This window comes from Eurytemora carolleeae, unplaced genomic scaffold (genome assembly GCF_000591075.1).
Source record: "Eurytemora carolleeae unplaced genomic scaffold, Eaff_2.0 scaffold2480, whole genome shotgun sequence".
Classification (NCBI taxonomy): domain Eukaryota; kingdom Metazoa; phylum Arthropoda; class Copepoda; order Calanoida; family Temoridae; genus Eurytemora; species Eurytemora carolleeae.
The window spans coordinates 3,150-9,521 of NW_019398368.1; the positions used below are offsets into that span (position 1 = coordinate 3,150).

General features: G+C 30.0%; 1 non-coding gene across 1 annotated transcript; it reads left to right on the forward strand.

The window, feature by feature from the left end:
* The first annotated feature begins 1,534 nt into the window (after window positions 1–1,534).
* Trnat-ugu (transfer RNA threonine (anticodon UGU)) lies at window positions 1,535–1,606 on the forward strand. The gene has a single exon. It is a non-coding gene; the product is annotated as a tRNA-Thr (tRNA).
* The last annotated feature ends 4,766 nt before the right edge of the window (window positions 1,607–6,372 follow it).

Genomic DNA, 6,372 nt, shown 5'->3' on the forward strand with positions numbered 1-6,372 from the left:
GGGGGGGGAGGAGGAGGGGGTATTTAATGACAACCAGAAAATCCTTAACCCTATCCCGGCCGGGGGGGGAGGAGGGGGTGTTTAATGACAACCAGAAAATCCTTAACCCTATCCCGGCCGGGGGGGAGGAGGGGGTGTTTACCCTCCCCTCTGTGTTTTTTTCTAAATAACTTAAAACGTCTTGCATTAGAACTCTGAAACTTCTTCACTTTTTTTGTGGAAAAATGTTGGCACGGGGAGCCCTTGTTTAAAAAAAATCAGAAATGCTTATTTAAACTTATTTAAAATCCTCACTTGCACCCTATAACCATTAAAGATTGAGGTCTGGTGTTTTTTAGCAGACCTTTGAAAAGTTGGACTAAAGGTATGCATCACACTCCCCTATTTCAACACGTAAGGGCAAAATCCTAGGGGGGGGGGGGTACCTCACTCCTCCCAACTATATTAAACGAATATAGCCTAGCTAGGACAGGGTTACCTATTTAGATCTGAAGGTTGAAGTTGGTTTTTTATCTTTGTAGTTCGTAAATGGTATATTCAATGATATGGCAAAGAAAATAAGTTTAAAAGTTAGCTTTTCTATTTTGAAAATAAATTGAAAACGGTAGATTCAATGATTTGGCAAAGAAAAGTTTAAATTTTGAAGTTTGAAGTTTAAAAAACATAACAATTAAAAAATGACTGAGTATCATATTCGATGTAAATCTTTAAATTTTTATCAAACATTTCTGCAATATGTGTATTGGATGTTAAAATCAGCAAATTTAGTTGTCAACTTTGACTTCAATCAAACATTAAACAAAAAGTTTTAATAAAAATTCAAATATTCCTAATATTTTATTAAAAATGTCGGAAAATAAGGTAAAAATTTTGCAAAATTAAACTTATTTCTGAGAACAATTTTGAACAATTTCCAGGTTAAAACTTGTTGTTTATTTCCAACCCTTATCATAACATTAAATTTTTAATATATGCTGATTATTTCTGAGCATATCATCAAATGCTAAATTTGTGTCAACTGGTTCTTCAAACAGTTCTGTTTTTTTTGTAGATCTTTATGATCTTTCCTCTATGTCATCTAAAATGTCTTTATATTGATAATATTCTAAAAATAGAAACAAAATATAAGTACATTTTTTGATAAGTGGAATGGCATTTCAAAAGAAAAACTAATTCAACAATACTTACTTTTTATTGAAGTAAGTATAATAAATACAGAGGGGCGTAATAAATCTTTGAACCCCCTAGCATATGTAGATTAAACAAATGTGATTTAAGAAAAAGGAAATATTTATGAATTTTTACTATAATTAATGCTATTAAAAAAAATCCTAACAGATAAAATATATATTTTATTTTATTTTATTTCAACAATTCATTAAACTGTTCGTGTCCAGTAAATGTGAATAATAGTAAAGATAGATTTGTTTTATTATCTGTAGTTTTTCATTTACACTACAGCTGCAAATATATTATTCCTGCATGTTGCAATAATATAATGTTATTATCTAGTTGTAGAGTTTCAGATATAACAGCCTTCATAGCTCAGTGGCAGAGCGCTGGTCTTGTAAACCAGAGGGCGAGAGTTCAATCCTCTCTGGAGGCATTTTTTATCAATGAGTTTGTCTCATGTCTAATTAAGAAAAAAGAATTCAAATATTTCTCAATTTTTGCATCTTAATTTATCATTATTAATTGATGTATAAAAAGTATATTATTTGTTAATCTAAAAACAATCTCACAAGTTACCTTCAGTAAATTATTTTTTTTAAATACATTAAAGAAATATTTAAAACTGATTAAAATTTAGTTCGAGCAAAAAATAAATTTAACCAAGATCACTGAATAATATAGAAACAAAAATATATTTCTCAAATGTCAAAAAGTTTTTTATTCAATTTCAGCTTATTGGTTTGGGCATTATATACAGGGTGTCCCACGAAACATGACAATAGCAAGACCACTTGAAAGTCGTCTTTGGTATTGTCATGTGACATTTAGTCTTCTATCTACTTTAACATGTATGATTCTTGAAATAATTATCACATAATTCTCCTAGCCCTGGCATTTCCAAAAAGTGGTCTGCGTTTTTTGTGCTTTCAATATTACCGGAGATATAAAGAGTTTGGTTCGGATTTCAAACTAGGGGAATTTTGTGATTATTATCTCCAGAATTTTACTTCTAAAATTAGGTTGACAAATAAACACAGCAAATTATACAAAAATCAAGACGACTTTCAAGTCCTCTTGCATACTGTCATGTTTCGTGGGACACCCTATATATCCCAGATTATATATGTTTTTAAACAAATCCCAACCCTTTTCTCTATCACTCTTTCTATAATACTAAACAAAGAAAAGAACAAGAAAATTGTGAAACCTTTACAATAAGGAATTTGTCAAACGAAAAATGTCAAAACACATGGGTGTAAAAAAGACAAGAAAATAAAACTAGAAAACCGTACCTTACTTGTTTGAAGAGAATTCGTCGGCAAAACGGTCAAATACATGAGTTCGATCAACACTGTAAGGTACTGTTGGTAATACATATACATACAGTTTAAAACAAACATAATTCATTTAAAAAAAAATATTGCAATTATATCCCTGATATACAGGTTGTACAGTCCTGTCATGCATGCATATTTATTTATCTAATTTATAACTCATGTAAGCATATTATCATATATAAAATTATATATATATAAATCATCCCAGGGGGTCATTCAACACAGTTTTCATCCTTTATCACCATCTGGTGTTAATAAAATGAATTCATGTCCAAAGTGGCACAATGCCCTAGAGGCTTTTTAGTTTGAATACGTCTAGTAAAATCGGTTTGTTCAAAATGTAAATATTTGAAATTTATTTTAAGAATAATTTAAATCTTTGCCGCAAACTCAAATTTTCTAATTCCATATCTTTGCATCCTGCTGGTGTAAACCATTAATATTTCAAACTCAGATTTATTGATCTAACATAAGTGATATTCAAAAATATTTAATGACTACCATATTAAATTGCAAAGATATAGGGATTAAAAAATCATGATCAAGATAGTTCGTTCCAGGATCCTTGATCATGATCAAGATATTTAGTTCCAGGACCCTTGATCATGATCAAGATAGTTAGTTCCAGGACCCTTAATCATGATCAAGATAATTATAGTTCCAGGACCCTTGATCATGATTAAGATAGTTATAGTTCCAGGACCCTTGATCATGATCAAGATAGATATAGTTCCAGGACCCTTGATCATGATCAAGATAGTTAGTTCCAGAACCCTTGATCATGATCAAGATAGTTATAGTTCCAGGACCCTTGATCATGATCAAGATAGTTAGTTCCAGTTCCAGGACCCTTGATCATGATCAAGATAGATATAGTTCCAGGACCCTTGTCATGATCAAGATAGTTAGTTCCAGAACCCTTGATCATGATCAAGATAGTTATAGTTCCAGGACCCTTGATCATGATCAAGATAGTTAGTTCCAGGACCCTTGATCATGATCAAGATAGTTAGTTCCAGGACCCTTAATCAAGATCAAGATAGTGAGTTCCAGGTTCCTTCATCATGGTTCTCCACTCACAAGGGGCAGACATAGTTCTCTATCATAATTAAAATAGAGATTTTACCACTTTATAAAATTTAGAGATTGTTCGGTTCTCTGTTTAACTTTCATGAAAAAAAATATGAAATTTCATATAAATTCAATCTTTCTTCAAAACTCACATTATCCTGTTACGATCTTGGTCCTGAATATTCTCTCAATACTTGACTCTAACTCTAATACCAAGTCTATCCAGACTCTATTTCTAGCCAACCCTGGCTTTGTACGTCCGTCTAAAACAACGATTGATTATGTACTAATTTATTTATACAGGTAAATACAGATTAACCGGAATGGCCGGTCAGGGTCAAATCAAAACATAGATACCCATGAATTTATTACAATTCTTAAAATAAATTTTAAATTATTTAGAGTTTGAATAAATTGATTAAACTGCATAGGCTTCTATTATAAGAAGTATAATTAGTTGATTTAAAAACCCGGTGATGGTGATGGACCAAACCTCTGTAGAGTAAAAAAGTAGATGTCAGTTCCACATTTATTGAAAATATATTTCGGTCTGGGTTGACCCTCGTCAGTTCTAACGATATAATAATTAGTTGCAGGGATTAAACCAAGGAGAAGTCCAGTTATTTTATAATCTCAGATGAGCACAGAAAGTGAAAAATAAGATCAAATAAACTACCAAAGAGATGAAATTAATTAAGACATATCCTTTTTAAAAACTAACAGGTTTAACTTAGGCAGAGCTAATAATTAATTTATATTATAGTTTAGTAAACAATTAATATTTTGTTTTATTTTTAAATAAAAAATAAATAGAAGAAAAGAAGATCTTAAAAAATGTTAATCAATTAAAGGATAACTGAACTATACAAAGCAAAGTATTGAGACACCTATTGGTATCCTTCTGAACTGAATAGTCCCTAAATTTACAAGGGCTTCCGTATCTCAGGGATATTAGAGGTAAAGTACAGAGTCACATAAGAGGTTGCGTATTATTGTCAAATACGTTTTTACAATACATACATATTCAAAATTAAAATAATATCAAATATGACAAATAAACTGAATTAATAATAATGAACAAGATTTAATATATTCCTTTAATTTGAGAGGGTAGCACGAAAATATAAAATATTACAGCTAGATAATTGATAACCATACCAGTAAATATTGAATTGTGAATAAATTGTAAGATATTTATAATATCAGATTTACATTTACAAATCATGTTACTTCTGTATACTTAACTTTACATTTCTATTTTACAAAGAAATATTCTATAGAATATATATATATACGTTTTATACTTTGCCATCAATCTTCGGTAGTAAATCTTAAATCAAAATTATGTTACATGGAAAATTAAAAAAGTTTAATCTTTTATAAAATTTTAAAAGAATTATTATAGTTCACATTTCATTTAACAATTCTAAAATCTTTTTCCATCAAAAAAAAATGAATTGTTCTAAAATAATTTCGCTGTGGGAGACATTTTTAAACCAAAAAAAAAAACTTTTAAACCCATAAAAAAAAAACACTACCCCCCAGTCCCAACATATCAGCGGGCCTACAGTATTCCCTTCCAGCATGTGAAATTGGTCTACCCTAACAATTAGTTAAAATGTTTGACAATAGGTGTCACCTATAGCTAAATAATGCTGGTAAATAAATCCATTTATAAATGTTTATGTCCATAGTATAAATTAGTTCATAATTTTAAACTTAAATTTGGATTAATTTTAAAATTTATCCAGGTTTAAACTTTGTGCTGTAAATTTCTTATTCTTTTGTTAACATTAAATCTATAAAATTTACAAGTCCTCACTATAGTAATTTTAAATTTTTCAAGTGTCAAATCCCTCTCAAGAAATCTATTTCGAAGATCCTATTGATCTAATATCGGGAAGTATCTAATTCTTTAACTGCTTGAAAAGGCATCTGGACAGGGGCGTACTAGAGCATTTATGAAGGAGGGCCGCAGGGCGGGGCAATTTTTTCACACAAAAAAAAATCTGGCCCCCCCCGCGGCAACATTGTGCCCCCCCCCCTTACAAACCCCTTTCATGAAAAAATATTGATAACTTTTTTAACTATGTAAACTATTCGATCAAATACACACTTCCTTATGACAAGTGTTTATAAATTTATGTAATTTTCTTAAGTGGACTCATCAGACACTTCCTCTTAATACTGTGGTGTAAGTTTCAACGGGTGAAAAATAGAGATGGAAACGTTTCTTAAAAAAATATCTACATTTTCATAGGATCTATACATATTGTATAATTATAAATAATGATATCAAAGTATATTTACACTGAAGGCAGTATTGGTTAAAGCTTTTTTAAGGAAACTTTTTTAAGTTAAGGGCAAAAGGTTAACCTATAAAGCAAGGATGAGGTTGGTTTATGACATTTTCTAGGATGGTGGAATAATTTAAAATGGGCGCGAAGCGCGCCATAATTTGTTATTCTCCTCGACAAATGATAAAGAGGGGGATAATAACTCAGTAATAGCCTCTCATGCATATGTAGATTAAACAAATGTAATTCAGGAAAATATAATTTTTTGAATTTTTACCAAAATTAATGTTATATAAAATAATAATTACATTAGATAATTTCTATTTTATTTTATTTAAACATGTCATTAAACAACTGCTAGTGTTCAGTGAATATAAATAATTGTAAAGATACATTTTTTCTTTAAACTACACTACAGCTGCAAATAAATTGAAATACATGCATGTTGCAATATTTTTATCATACGCTTTAGCTGTAGAGTATTCTATATAACA